This window comes from Carassius auratus, chromosome 20, assembly GCF_003368295.1.
Source record: "Carassius auratus strain Wakin chromosome 20, ASM336829v1, whole genome shotgun sequence".
NCBI classification, from domain to species: domain Eukaryota; kingdom Metazoa; phylum Chordata; class Actinopteri; order Cypriniformes; family Cyprinidae; genus Carassius; species Carassius auratus.
In genome coordinates, this window is record NC_039262.1 from 13107820 (window position 1) to 13122186 (window position 14367).

Below are 14367 nucleotides of genomic sequence, written 5' to 3' on the forward strand. Positions count from 1 at the left end.
TGGCAAAACAAACAGGAATCCAGAAGGGAAAACTGTAAATCTGATTACCAGCAGGTCTTTGCTAAAGCCAGACTAACTGTTTGCAAAGACAAAGGGCATTTTGAGAGATTGGGTGTTTTTAATCAGATTAATTACTGCTGTTTTAGTTCAGGCTTTTTCAAACATTTCATATCAGGGACCATTTAAAGCTCTTGCTAGAGAATCTTTCCTAAAATATAAAGACAGCTGAATATTTTTATTTATTTATCAGACCCATTTATGTGTGTGAGAGAAAAAAAAGTGCATTTTTATAAAGACAACATATTACCTTAAATTATTTACTTAGTTGTCCAGAAGCCAATAAATAAAGAAAAGAAAGAAAGAAAAGCGAGAAAAGGGTATTTAATAAATGCATTTAAATGCATATTTGAGTACATAAATATTTACAGTTGCATTTTTGTATCATTCCAAAAAAGTATATTGTGATATACTGTGATATAATAATAAAACTCCCTGGAAAGATAAAACACAAATAAAAACGATATTATTGAACATATGTACATTGTAAGGAGGGAGAGATATAATGTAGCTTTTCAAAATACATTATAATAATTTTGATAATAATTTAATAATAATTTTCTCTTAAAGTTTTTTTTATCAGTTTCAATAACTTAAATCTTACCAGTTATAAGTTTGAAATTTAAAATACATGTTATTTACATATTTACTGTATCTCTGCAGGTTTTACATGATTTTATATAATGCATTGATAATAAAAATCCAACATATCAATCTATAAAAAGTGTGAGCCGGCAATGTCAAATTAATGGATAAGTGCTCTTTTCTGTCAATTTAAAAAAACAAAACAAACAAAAAAACCTTCCTTTAATTCTTTACAATGTCACTACACTTCAAACTGTTTTTGAGACTAAATGTACCAAAGGCTTAGGAGGGTGCGATGGGGTTAGATAAGATAGCAAATAAACTAAAAACTGGGGCAGAAAGTCCATTTCCAGAAACACATCTTGCATCTATGTTGTCCATTGCGTGTGAGGCTGTATTTGACTCCTGCTGCTCCCCAGAGGCCCTGTGACATAACAAAGAGCAGCTCTTTAATTAGCATATTTTAACAAGGACACAGTGGCAGATAGTGTGGAGAAAACCATAACCAGTAAACTCTGTCTCCATTAAATCAACAGCATGAAGAAAGACGATAAACTATCTCCTGATCTCTTTTTTTCTTATGTGTCAGAAATAGGCTTCCATGTAATCGCATCATGCAATTCGGTAAAAAAACTTTAGCTTTACTTCATGTTTGATCAGAGTATTTTTGTACAACGTATATGAGATACTCAAATGATTAAACAGATGTTCTTGTTCTTTTATTTCATTTATGACAAACAATACACAACTAGTTAGTCATATGAGAGAACTAATCCTGTCTGCAATCCATTGTTAACCCTTTCTCAGGCAGTTCATCACGTGATGTGTGTGTGTGTGTGTGTGTGTGTGAACCGAGTATATAAATCATAGTGTTATAAATCATACAGATTGAGTTGTTTTTGAAAATCTAAAAATGCAGAAAGTTAAGGGAATAGAATAGAAAAAACAGTCTGTACAGTATAAAAACAGTTACGTCTATGTAGAGTCCCAATTAAACATGGAAACCAGTTAGTATGTGTCTGTCTGTGTGTGTGTGTTTGTGTGTGTGTGTGTGTGTGTGTGTGTGTGTGTGTGTGTGTGTGTGTGAGAGAGAGAGAGAGAGAGAGAGAGGGAGAGAGCTTCAGGGAAGTCATGACTCAATCTCTGTATATCATTAAGGCTTTTGCTACACATGTGAGTGGACATTAAGTATGTGAACTTAGTTCACAGGACAGTCTTGCACTCTGGAATATATCCAAGTCCAATCCATTATCTTGTTGTTTCTGGCAAAGAGAAGAATAACTCCTTAATACAGTACTGTATATCTCCCCCAGTATAGCTACTTTTCAGATCTCCTCACAATATGCAAGTTTTAATAGGATATAGTTCACCTAAAAATGACAATTCTGTCATCATCTGCTCACCTTCATGAATTTTTTTTTTTTGGTAAACTATCCCTTTACAGTCAGACAAATTGTACACTATAAAATATCATAATCAGGTTTCTAATATGTGTTCAGTATCTATGTGTGTGTGTGTCTATCTATCCATCTTTCTATCTATCTATCTATAGGAATTGATTTTATACTGTTGCTGGGAGAGGAAGTGGTAAATATGGTTGAGGCAAAGATCTATTTGCAAGCAATTTAACATAAAGAACTAACAAAATCAACATGAAGCAGGCTCACACAAAATGGCAGGTGTTCTGCCACACAGATGTGTCTGCTGAAGTCATTTTACTGACAGAAGCACAACTGGTCACATCAGTTCCACATAAACATGCTTCGGTGTTTCGAGACACTTGCACAACAACAGTCACAATAATAAATGAGTAATCCACGCCTCTCCAGTTCCTCAAATAACAGTTGTGAAATGAGAAGCTTATACATGTAGTAATCCATAATACACAAAAACAGTTCCCCCCAGTGATAAAGTCCATCCCCGTTGTAGTCTCACATTAAAATCCACCAACACATTTGTTTAGAACTATTTTTGCTTGTAAACTGTGCATGGGTTGTGCATATTTCTCTCCTGATTCAGATGAATTGCCTTATTCTCAATGAGGAATATAGGTGCAGTTGAGTCAGACTACATTTCACGTCACTTATTCACTGGAAAAACAGTATTATGGACAGAGGACTTGTATTTTTAGCCAGAAGAAACTGGCTAATAAAAAATTAAAATAGCACTGTTTTTCACTGTACAAAACGTTAATTGATATACTTGATTACTTGTGATGTATTTATCAGCTCTTTAAACTCTCATTCTGATGGCACCCACTCACTGAAAATGATCCATTGGTGAACAAGTGATGTAATGCTAAATTTCTCCAAATTTGTTATAATGACGAAACAAACTCATCTCTATTTTAGATGGCCTTTCGGTGGGTAAATTGCTGTTGTTTTGGGTGAACTATTGCTTTATCTAAAACAAACAATGAGCAAATGGTGCTAGCTGAACAGTGAACGTATTATATTTGCCTTATATAGAAAAGATTACTGGCTATTACTAAACGCATCATAATTTAATAAACCTGAATAAACAAGTCCCATCTGGTGTTTGTGAGTCATTTCCCAGGCCGCACAATGTGATAAAAAAATGTGGTTTTGTGTTTTGTCAAAGATTTGACCAATAAACCCAACAAAAGTGTCATGAGTCCCAGCTATAAATCATTCAATGTAAGATGTTAAACTGTCATTGCTAATACATTTTGATTTATTACAACAACCTCTAGACCCCTTCACCTCGTTCTTCTGGGATTTGACAAACAGACTTTTAAGGAGTAGTGTGACTGTGTTTGGTGCTGGTGGAGAAACACTTAACTGTTGGAACAAGCTCATGGGGGTTCTGGTCCATTTAAATGCAGGAAGGTCTCTATATTAAATTCCACTGAAGGAGGTAAACACAGCTGCTCAGCTGTCTAAGCTGTCAGGTGGATGGCAAGACAAGATAATCATCTGCTTTAAACATGGAGCAACTTTATTCCTCAAGTGACTTTTCAAAGTGTGCTAGTGCCTCAAACAGCTGACTTTTGTAATAGGTTCCCTCCCAAAATATCATAAATTAAGTCCCATTCCTCCTTCACTCAGTCAGTTCCCCTAAAACATTTCACTGGTAATATGAGTTTGAAAGTCAACTCGTATTGATTTGTAGCAGTGCACTGCAAAGACAGCATGCCATTGCACAATATGCACTCAGCTAGGCACAAACACCAGCTGTTTAACAGGGCACTTCTGATACTAAGAGGATCAATCCTCAAATAAATAAATAAGTAACTTACAATCATTGTGTAGGATTATCTTGAATATGTATCATTTGTCATTTTGTCACATATATTTATATATTTTAGATTATAGTAATGTCAAATTAGTATTTTTTTTTATCTTATTTGCAATTACTCTCTATCTGATTTTATCGTTGGACAAAATGGCAGATTTGGCATTGTGATTGTTCAGATCACCTGTCAATCAAACTTGAGGGGGCAATTGATAAATAAGATATACATAAAATATGTAAGATATTCACACATACAGATTATAAATATAAATAAAAATGCATTGTACTGTATATTAGATGTATTTAGATTATCCTATAAGTATAATGTAAAATGTCTATAATCACAGTCATACTGAAAAAGCAGAACAATCTCAATAGTGTTGTTTGTTTGACGCATAAGAAATGTTTACATGTTGTCTCATAAATTCCACATGATAATGCTAACAGACCAGCTATACTTGACCATCTCCATATGCATTGTTTTAAATTCATTTTTTTATTTAATTTGCTATTTAAGAGAAACATTAACCACACGCCATGATGGTTGATCTGTTCTGGGATTTATAAATTAAATAAACATGATGGCCACCAACTGACTGATGCACTTCATCAACTTACTATCATAACCAAAGGCCATTAACCTGATAAAATCTCTCATTAATGCTTGTATTTCAGGAAAAAGTTGAAGACATTCACTGTCTCCTCTGTGGCCTTCTTTTAATGTGTGGAAAATCCCTGGCTCCCATGTGTCATCTTCATGGATTTATCCTGTCCTGAATGTACAAAGGCTGGATGCGATGAAGCTCAGGGTGCCTCTATGTCTGGGAGCCATTATCCTCCTGGTCATAAAGAACACAGAAAAATGAGAAAAACTATTCAAAGTGTCACATTACTTACACACCAGACTGTGAATGATATGAAAAAGCCTCAAGCATTTGCTTTGTACAATGCATGTGAAAGAGAACATCTTCTTACAGCATCCAGTGATTCATCCTCTAGCATCATGTGACTTGGACATCCCCTGTGAAACAACAGCTCCTTTCCATCTTAGAAAAATAAAATAAAAAAAACACAACTTCACCCCTTAATTTAATATGGAGAAGGAAGCAGAGCAGCAGGAAGGGAAGCCATAATAAACAAGGTAATGTTGTAGTTAAGAAACAGCCAGGGAAAGAAGAGAGGTGTAATTTAATAAGCAATGACAAAAAAAGGCTTTTGTTAGCTCTTCAGCTTTAAAGAGCTTTGGTCATAGTATACGCTCACGAGAATATAAATGCATACAAATTGCTAATTGAAAAACCCATGTTGATTGACTGCTAATCTGAGATATTTAATATGGGAAGGGGAGCATATCATGCTCATTGGCTATAGCCCTGTATGTTCCGTCTTAAAATGATTAAGCACAAAGTGATATAAACAACGACTGGAGCCTATTAACAAAATGCTGCGTCGTTGTTTAAGTATCAAGGAATGTTTATTTATAACTAAACTGTTATTTGCCAAAGGAGTGAGTCAAGATGATTACTCAAGGCCAGTGAGTTCAGGTCAAGATTAGGGAATATGCCATTGATTTTCTGGTAAATTGTATTATTTCAAACTATTTTAACACATAGAGACACACTCAATTATTTATATTACTGTTTCAATTTTATTTGCATTTGTCTTTGATATGAACAATACTAAAGTCAATTATTAAACATTGCATTTGTGAATTTAACATTTACAGCAACGGAGCTATCAACACACGTAAAGCTGGTGCCCTTTTAACCGTAGATACAAATTCTAAAAATCTTTTAGAGCTCCTTGTATACAAGTTACTTTCAATTTATTACATGTTAACGAATACAACTGTAGGCCTACATATAAAATTATGTGATTTACAAGTATCATGATTCTGATTTTCATTTAGGTCTTGCAGGCTATGTGACATCAATTACTGCTTTATTTATCCAGACACTATAAATATATAATAAAAACTGAAAACACAAAAGTATACCAGCAACTTTTTTAAAATAAATATTTAGAATTTTTCATCTCTGTTCTTATGAAGGCAGTTAAGGTATAATTCGTTACATGCTTTTAGATGTTCATTTTTTTCTTATGGATATATAAAGCTGACACTTAAAACAACCTTATCGTTGAACCTGACGGTAACCTATACTACTACATCTCCCGTTAGACATCTACCTTGTGTGATCATGCGCACTCGCTCGCTGGTCGAGTGGAAAAAAATGGTGACGTCAACTCTCTATAGGGTCTGTGCAATGCTGCGATCAAGCACATTCATATGTCCACTTACAAAGGAAACAGAGTCTGAATGAGTGATGAGAAGACGTGCGAGGTAAGAACAGAATTTCAGCGGACTTTCTGGATGAACGTGTGTATTGCGTGCTTATGGATTGTGTTGTCGTGACCTGAGAGTGTATTATCGGACACGGATGGAGCTGTTAGAAGAATCAATGGTTGATCGAGGAGACCGGCAAAACTAATGGGAAACAAAGCTTCGCTCACTGTCATTGCTTTATTTTATTATTTAGTTTTTTCAGTTCTTAGAGTTCGCGGTTTAAAATGAACGATCTTATTTGCTTTTTATATATATCCTTTCCTCTTGAATTGTGAAGCCGGTTCAGTATTGTGTCCTGTCACTCGCGCTCAGCCTGTGCGCGAGCATGTAACCGGCTCCACAACAGTTTCACCATCAGTTATTGCAGTGCTTCTTTTAACCTCTTCAACTCCAAGGACCTTAAATTGTCCAACACAGTATTAGTTTAAGATATTTCTTTTGATATGCAACTTCTGCTGTTCTTCAGGGTTTGAGGAAAAAGGTTATTAGTGTAACTTGTTGATGGCCCTTGGTCTTTGACCTTGAGAGCCACTGAATTATGTTTATGAACTGGAAGTGTATTCTGCTCTGAGTTTATATTTGTGTTTGGCTGTCTTGGGATATTTTTAGTTGGATTAATGTTGGTAATTTTTGTCAGTCAGTCTGTTTTTTCTTCTTCTATGGAATTCTGTCATAATTCATGTTCCTGTTCTAGATGTAAATGACTTTCTTTCTTTAGTTTTACCACATGCTGATATAGCACTTCAGCACTCTTATATAAATGTGCTTATATAAATTTGAGTAATTTCCTTGCACACACCTTTTTGTTTCACTTCAGAAGATGATGATTACCTTCTAGGGTCATACTGGTTATTGTCATGATCGCTATGTGCAGTATTAAAGCATCAACGGCTGGTTTTACTATTCCCTTACATTATATGGGCTCATAGAGATACATTTTCTAAATCTTTGTGTTCATCTTAAGAAAAAAAATAAAATACAGTTTAGTACATCTGGGATTGCATGAAGGTAAGTAAATTATGAGATTTGTATAAGATTGTACCAATTGATAATGCTGAAATGTGGAAATGAGGCTGCTATCTATTGTTTGGTTCCCTTTTTCACTAATTCAAGTGTTCAAGTGCTGATTAGACTTAAAAGCCTTTCTCAGCAGATAGCCACTTACTGGTATACTCAATTCTGTTGAGTTAGAAAGCCCTTGTCACCCCACATTTTCATCAGACTCGGATCGTTCCCCATTGCTAGGGCAGTGTACCCTGTGGGCACCGTGGGGCATCATGAGTGATGGATTTCTGCTCTTGGCTTGACTGTTATTCCCCTCAGACTGAGCATATGCACCCTCATATGGGCTTCTGCCATGACTCTTGAAAAAAGGCATGGCGAACAACTTCAATGACCATTTCACATGATTTGTTTGCTTTTTATGATATTTTGACTGAAATAGTTGTATTATTTGGCATATTATTATTGTAAAGTATTCTTTTAAGACAGAATGTAGGTGAAGCTGCACTTTTGTTATCAATATTTATCACTGATCATAACCATGACAATAAATTCACCCTCACGAGAATGATCTCATGATCTCTTGACTCTGTATTCAAGTTTTTGGGCTCTTATAGTAACTGCATATTCTCACAAAAAAAAAAAAAAAAAAAAAAATTCCACTTGAAGGGACAGTTCACCTAAAAATTAAATTTCTGTTATTTACTCATCCTCATGTCACCCTCATGAGTTTATTGCTTCTGTGAAACAACATAAAAAAAGATATTTTGAGAAATGCTGCAGTGTTTGTTTCTCCACACAGTGGAAGTCAATGGTTACCAAAACTGTTTGGTTGCAAACATAATTCAAAAAGTATTTTTATATGTTTCACAGAAGAAAGAAAGGCGTACTGTTTTAGAATGGCATGAGGGTGAATAAATGAAGTTTAGTTTGTGAATGAACTATTAAACAAGTCTTAACTCAGATTGTAGAAAAAGATTTTACCAGCTGGTATGAACAGATACTAATATCAACATGATTCCATTTCTTTAGATTTTGTCCTTGGTCCTGCGTTTGTTTTTATTTGCAGTATTGAGGTTGTTCAATACTCTACTGAGAAATCTTAAGAGGAATACATTTCTAGTTAAATAGAGGCTAGCGATAAAGCTCCCACTATTAAATCTATTGAGCTCTCAGTGTGCATTCAGTAGTTATTCAGTTTTTGCTCAAAGGCCTGCCATTGCTTCGCCTCTTTAGTGTTTTGTCACTGACAGAGAACATTTATTCTTGCTGTATGGCCCATGAGTCCAGACAGGTTTACAGGACTGTCACTCTTGTATTAACCACATGAGTGAAAGGTTTGACTTTCTTTTTGTGCTGTATTGAGTGTTGGCGAGAGAGTGGGCTGAGAAACGGGCATTGAGTGATCATGTTTAAGCCATGTTCTGTCCTGATGTTTGTGGAGGTATTCATGGGTGGGTGTGTGTGGCATTTGGCATGTGTTGTCTTTTGTCTGACTGTGCCATCAACAAACCGCCTTTTTTGCAGAGCCACATGCCCGGGTGCAGGTGAAGGGTGTGTGTGTGTGTGTGTGTGTGGTGGGGTGTTTGGGTAATTAATTAGGCGTAGGATTACACCAACTGGCCAATCAGATCACTGCGGCTGCCTCCACAGCTCATGTTTGTTAATGAGGAGAAAGTTGAGATGCCGCTGGGAGTCGTAATTGTTTCCGCTGGTGAAAGGGTTGTCCCGGGACAGCTGGGGTTACCCCACACCACTATACTGCTCTGACAAACAATGCAGTACTGAGCCATTTGTGACCCAGGACCACAAAACCAGTCATAAGTAGCATGGGTATATTTGTAGCAATAGCCAAAAACACATTGAATGGGTCAAAATAAAAATTATTCTTTTATTAAGTAAAAAATCATGTTCCTTGAAGATATTTTGTACATTTCTTACCAGAGATATATCAATACTTAATTTTTGATTAGTTATTTTCATGGCTAAGGACTTCATTTGGACAACTTTAAAGGTGATTTTCTCAGTATTACATTTTTTTTTCTCCAAATTTATGATATCCTATCCTAAAAAAAAATATTTTGAAGAATTGACCCTTATGACTGGTTTTGTGGTCAAGGTACACATATATTAAGCTTTTGGTTAGTAAGATTTTTAATGTGTTTGGTAGAAGACCCTTTTTCTCACCAAGTCTGCATTTGTTTGATTAAAACTACAGTAGAAGCAGTGAAATATTATTATAATTTAATGTTAATTGTTCTGCTGCTGCAGCCATTTATTCAGTCTACATTGTCACATGATCCTTCAGATATAATCTTAATATGCTGCTTTGCTGCTCAAGAAACGTTTCTTGTTGTGTTATCAGCGTTGAAAATGTTTTATATTTTTGTGGAAACAATGATACTTTTTTTTAGGATAGTTTAATTATAAATATAAAATGAAAACGAAAAGGATTTATATTAAATAGAAACCTTTTGTAGCATTATAAATGATTTTACTGTTGTTCTAGATCACTGTAGTCCAGTGTTTCTGCCTTAGTGTTTGGTCATTATAATATATATATATTGCTGCCACTGCACCAGTTACTTGTGGGACAAATAAACTTTGAAATTTGTCTCTGAGCTGAGGTGCACATCCTCAATCATTAGAGCTCAACCTCAGTGTTCAGTGGAAATGTATTGCACACAACTTGAGTCTCTGTTGTCTTTTACAGAATTGGATGAGGACTTCTTTACTGGGACTTGAGAGAGATCGCAGCATGGCAATGCTCTAAGAGCCTTTCGGCTCCGGCCATGTAAGACCATACCCAGCTCAACTTGGTTGTAACAATAGGCCTATGTGACCGTTTGAATGCCCTATTCTCTGTGTGGTGTGGTTCACTTGGATCAGACAATGGCTTCACTTTGCATCATTTATTTCCAGAGGCCCTGTATGTCACTAGGCCACTCCTTTTTACTGCGTTCTGGACCAGTTGTGCTGCATCTACACACCTTCAGCAGTTTTGAATCAGAGATTTGTTTGTTCTGTTGTCAGCTACGGTAAAATGGAAATGACTTGCGTTTTCTTGTAATACGAGATCTTATTGTCTTTTCGCCACTCAGTCAGGTATAATCCTGTTTCAGTTTGTATTGTCAAGCTGTCCTTCATCTTGGCTCAAGGAAGATTGTTTGAATAGTAGGGTGACTGTAATTACTTCTGAACTATTCTGTGCTTCACTTTCATTCTCCTTGTTTTTCTTTTATGTTTGTCAATGCTTTTGCCATATACATAAGGATTTTACATGCTCTTCATGGTTGGTTAGTGTAGGATTAAACCTCCCCGATAAACCTGCCTGATCTCTTACTCTTCTCTATGGTCTAAGCAAAGCCGTTTTTAAGGCAACCAAACTATTGTCGCAGAATTCCACTAAAATCATATGCATAATCACTTTCTGTATTCAGGCTTGGTGAGCTAAAGGGATAGTTCACCAAACTTGTATGTCTTTCTAAACTTGTATCACTTTCTTTCTTCCACAGAACTAAAAGAAGATATTTTGAAGAATGTTTCTGTTTTTTGGCGGTTTGTTGTTCAACCCCATTGACCTTCTTTATATAGACAAATTCTTATTTTGTGTTCCAAATGAAGTCAGGTTTGGAACATCAGGAGTAATTGATGACAGAATTGTCATTTTTGGTGCACTCTTCCTTTAAGAGTTTGACTTACTTGACGCTTTTAGCTAAGAGGTGTTGCTGAGGTACAATCTGAGGTCTTTCTACTCTTGGAGGCCACATGACCTTCTTTATTCCTCCAGGGTCAAGGAGCAGGTCATCCTCAGGATGCCTTTGAATAGTTGTAGTTTTCTTAATTCATTGAGGGTTGTTAGTGCATCTGCTCCCCAGATATTGAGAATCTGGATGGTTGGTTGGTGTTTTATAAACACTTATTGAGACATAAAAGGAAATGCTTCCTACTAAGTACAAGGATGTTCTCAAAAAGAGCTCTCTTTAAGTTAAAGAAATATTGCTGTTCAATACAAGTTCGGATATCCTTTTGGATTTATAATCGATGTTATCGTATAACATTGAGTGGTTTGGACTGGAGAGGTGGCTCACGGGACTTATCATTGCGTTCTATGGTGTGCGTACATGGGTGTAGCCAGGTGGTCAACACTAAAATGCTTTTTTCATATCCTTTCAATAACTCAGCAATTCTCAGAATTTTGTGGCTTCCTGGTAAAGTAAACATTTCAGTAACATTAAACCAAGTGCCTCACACCCTTGAGGTGAAATGTGCACTTTTTAAATTGCTGCTATAAATGTTTTTCCTTGTATGGAAAATCATAAATGTCAGGTCAAGATTTTGTGTAAGGAAGTGTGTTTTTTGTTATTTTGTGTTTGTTCATTGTTTATAAATACAGTTTTAATATGACAACCAGATTTCTTTGTTTGATAGTTTCCCGCTGTTTGACCTCCCTAAAGGTTTGATTTGTTGCAGGGATGTCCAGCAGTGTCTATGTTTGGGCCTGTGGTTTTAGTGGTGGTGTGCGCTCTCTCTACAGCGTTGATGTTGCCGTCTTCAGTGCGCTGTAATCTGAGAGTTCTTCCTCTGCCCCCACACTGCAGGGGCTGGACAGATAAAACAAGGCTAACGGCCAAAACAAACTGTAGCGTCATCCTCCCTAACAACTCTTTAAAAAGGTGAAGTGTGGCTGAGGGTGCTCTGCCCACCCTTCTAAAAGTCTGAGATGTGAAGAGGCTGAGAATGGGGGCAGGGGACAGGAACGTGTTTATTGCACAGGTATGATTAATACAGATAGCCTGCTGGCGACACCCGAGTCATAAAGTAACTCGGTCAGCATTCCTTCCACAATGAGCTCCTTTAGCAAGCTTAAAAAATACGATTTTGTCATTTACACACCCTCGTGTTGTATCAAAACTTTCTTTATTCTGTTTTTAAATGTTAAAATCACAATTGTGATCATTCGCTGTACGGACATGATCGCACACATCAAAGGTTTATACAGTAGTGTTCACAATCTTTAACAATCTGTTAAAATAAAGTGCTTTTTTGTCATGTTGGTGGTGACACCTCTCTTGCAACATGTTTAGCTATCACCGATATTATACTTAGTTTTTTCGGCCTCTGATCGCAAGTGTAGCCAAACATCGGAGCACTTGGCACTTAGATTAGTGAGCAAGGTCCTCACAGATGAAAAAGAAAAAGAAGCACACACAGGAATCGATAAGTGGAATCTAAATGTAAAATTTTACAACAAGTATCCAACTGTATCGGATAAGTATCTGTATCTGACTTAAGTATTCGATTCTGGAATTGGAATCAGTTTTCAATTCCCAAAATGAAGAGCCATCTAACTTTATGAAAATATTAATTAAAAAATAACAAGGCCAAAACTATACAGTTCAATTGCCATTCATTTAACAGATTAGTTTGTGAATCATTTAGAATAATTCACTCAAAGTGGCTTCTTAAAAGAGTTTTTAGTCCATAAATCGGACTACACTGGTTGTGCAGTGTTTTGCGTTAGGCTCAAGGGGAAACATCAATAACATAACGTTTCTTGCCATTATTTTATTTATTACATAGCATGCTCTTTACTTTCAATTGAGATGGCAACTTTTACCATGGGGCTTCATGAATAAATTATTTGTGACGGTTCTTTTTGAATGATCATGTTCGCAGAAGTAAAACAAAAAAAACCATTCTGTTACAGACAACACTTGTTTTTTAGAAGATGTGTAGCACACAAGTTGTATATGGGTCTTTGTGTGTGTGTGTTTTTTTTTTTTTTTTGCCATTTAGGAGTATGACAGCCTCAGTCCTCAATCATTTTCATCATGAAAATTCACTTTTGTTTTGAATGAAAGTCAGGTTTGAAATGACATGAGGGTAAGTAAATACTAACAGAATTTCCATTTTTCGGATGAACTATCCCTTTAACAGTTGTGTTTGTGAATTGTTGTTGTTTTGTTCATTCTCTGATGACTGAATCATTGAAGGGAAACCAGCAAGACTTCTTCAAAGACCATGTTTGCCAGACACTTTCAATCCATTCCCTGTGTCAGAACCACTGGAAGGGCTTCAATTAAGTCTTTTGTTCTCTGGTAACTGAGTACTTGTTAGATTCCATCATCATCCTGCTGAGAAACCCATCTTTCTCCTTCATCACAGAGGCCACATATCGGTTTTTAACTCGATGCTGTTCATACACGTTCTTCGGTTACCTACACTGTCATCTCCGTTTCCATGATGTGGCTTGATTTGGAGCCAAACAACAGCTGATGTTCCAGGTGTGATCATAAAACAATAGTATCACTGCAGAAAAAAAGGACATCAGGAGCATTGTCTTAAATTACTAATGTGGGTAGTAAATAAAAACCATAAAAATATCTAGTGCTAAATTGTGGGGAGTAGAAGCAGAGACCAGTGTGTCAGTGAAGCTTTCAGAAGATGTGGAGAAATAAGTATTACAAATTCTATCCATATCAAGATGTTTGTGTCACCGGGAGTCTTTTCCTGAGAAGCTGCAGTGCTAGGTGAACTCAAAATATTTAGAGCTCTTTAAGGATGATAAAAGGGACGTTTTAAAGGTTTAGGCTTACAAGGTCAATAGAGGGCTCGTAAATTGTCATTACGTCTCCTTAACTCAAAGAATGTTTTATGGTGAAGTGGAAAAGTGTTTCCAATCTTAAAGGGATATCCTCGCCCAAAATAATGTCTGTTATCATTTACTCACCCTAATGTCATTCCATGGGATTCAAGCGAATAGTGACCTGGAGCTTTGAAGCAATAAAAAGGACAAAAATCACCCTGAAAGTAGCATAAAAGTGGTCCATTTGATTCATGCACTATTTTCCAAGTGTTCCGAAGTCATATGGTAGCTTTTTTTAATTGAAAGTATTCATAAAAAATCGTCAAAAACAGAAACACTGTGATTTTCGTATTGTCTATATACTATTGTCAGATTTATGAACATTTTGAATTAGCTTTTATGTTTTATTTTTTCATTTAGATTTTAGTTTTAGTAATTTGTTGCAGTTCTGTAATCATTATTATTGTTATTTTTAATAGTTTATTGAGCTTTTAATTTGTTTTCATTTCAGTAATTTTAGTACTTCAAAGTATTT

The 14367-nt window shown here is 35.9% G+C and overlaps 1 protein-coding gene across 1 annotated transcript in view; it reads left to right on the plus strand.

The window, feature by feature from the left end:
- The first annotated feature begins 6103 nt into the window (after positions 1-6103).
- Positions 6104-14367, plus strand: part of LOC113120993 (disheveled-associated activator of morphogenesis 1-like) — a 78625-nt gene continuing 70361 nt past the window's right edge. The window contains exon 1 of the mRNA XM_026291178.1: positions 6104-6238. The gene's annotated coding sequence lies outside the window, so the exon portion shown is untranslated. The remainder of the gene's footprint in view (positions 6239-14367) is intronic.